We start from the raw sequence: 1665 nt of genomic DNA on the forward strand, positions 1-1665 counted from the left end.
TTAGAGACAGGGTTTCTACATGTTGGCCAGGCTGGTCTCGAACACCTCGGCCTCCTAAACTGCTGGGGATTACAGGCGTGAGCCACCGCGCCCAGCCTCAGGTGCCTTCTAGCAGCTGGAATAGACTCTCGGCAGGGCGCAGAAGTCTCACCTGAGGTCAGAAGTTGGAGACCAGCCTGAACAACATGGTGACACCCCGTTTCTACAAAAAAAAAGCAAAGCAAATCAAAGCCTGGCCTGTAACCCCGGCTACTCGGGAGGACTTAGGAGGATCCCTTGAGCCCGGAAGGCGGACGTTGGCTATGAGCCGAGATCGCGCCATTGCACTCCTGCCTGGACGACAGGCAGAACAAGAGACCCCGAGACCCCGTCTGGGGGTGGAGTGGCAGGCGGGACACGACGTCAAAAGAGGCAACGAGAAGGCGAAAAAATGGAGAGACAACAGGACGTACAGCAGAATCCTCTCCAACCAAGGCTGAGATTGAAAAACCACCCAGACAGACGATGCACACAGGTTCTGTCGCTCGTAAAACGAAAGCAAACAACTTGGTTGCGACACCAGACCTATGCCACCACCCACAAACGCCTGAAAGCAATGACTCTGCGGTCTGTCTTTGAAACCAGCAATAAAGAAAAACCACTCAGACAGTGTTCTCTCCCTCTTACTCTCCAAAGCGGAGAGAAGAACGATCATCAATGGCTGATGGCGGTTGCACGGAAACAACACCAAACGCCTGTTTCACGCTCAGAAGAGAACACCACGTCTCTTCCTCGTGGTTTTCGGTGCTCTACACGTTCAGAGAAACTTCTCTAGTCACAAACTATAGAAATGATCCCTGAAAGTATAGTCTTGACGCTCTGGTGCCAGCCTCTGCTGGGTCTACATCTGCTGCTCACTTTTAAGTAATGGCGAGATACTTTCGCTATTTCCGATGCCATTAGGAAACAAATAGAAAAATAGTTTGGCAACATCTTCTCGAATATTATCACTTGACAAATTTTAACGTTTTAGGTGGAAACGGAATTTTAAAAAATTGTTTTAAGAAGTTTAAAAAACAGGCATGCTTAATTAGCATAATGCTGAATGGCAGCCAATCACAAACTGAATTTTTAAACCGGGAAGTGTTTGCTCCTGGCGTGGTGCGCCCGCCTGTAATCCGGGAATCCCAGCGTTTTGCGAGCCCACGCCCAGGCCCAGGAGGGAGGATCCGTTGTTCCACGAGTTCGACACCAGCCTAGGCAATATAGCAGAATCCCTTCTCTACCAAGGGGCGGGGGGAATCAACAATGAGCTGGGCGTGATGGCACCGTCTGTAGTCCCAGCTACTCGGGAGGCTGAAGCGGGATGATCGTTTGAGCCAGGGAAGCTGGCTGAGTTGGAAGCCGCAGTGAACTTTGGTCACCCCACTGCACCCCAGCCTGGGAGACAGAGTGAGATCTTGACTCTTAAAAACAATTTTTTTTAGGGGGGATGGTATAAAATAGACGTAAAACGTACCATCTTAACCATTTCTCACACATACAGTTCAGGGGCATTAAGTACATTCCTGTAGCCATTGGTATGTAACCATCGCCATTATTTATCTCCAGAACTTTTTCGACATCCCAAACTGAAACTCTACCCATAAAACAAACTTCCCTTTCCTCCCTCTGCCCAGACCCTTG

The 1665-nt window shown here is 49.7% G+C and overlaps 1 non-coding gene across 1 annotated transcript; it reads right to left on the minus strand.

The window, feature by feature from the left end:
• Positions 1–636: 636 nt before the first annotated feature.
• On the minus strand, positions 637–852 carry LOC114673351 (small nucleolar RNA U3). Its single transcript, XR_003724059.2, has one exon. It is a non-coding gene; the product is annotated as a small nucleolar RNA U3 (small nucleolar RNA).
• Between the last annotated feature and the right edge of the window lie 813 nt (positions 853–1665).

Source organism: Macaca mulatta, chromosome 16 (genome assembly GCF_049350105.2).
Source record: "Macaca mulatta isolate MMU2019108-1 chromosome 16, T2T-MMU8v2.0, whole genome shotgun sequence".
Classification (NCBI taxonomy): Eukaryota; Metazoa; Chordata; class Mammalia; order Primates; family Cercopithecidae; genus Macaca; species Macaca mulatta.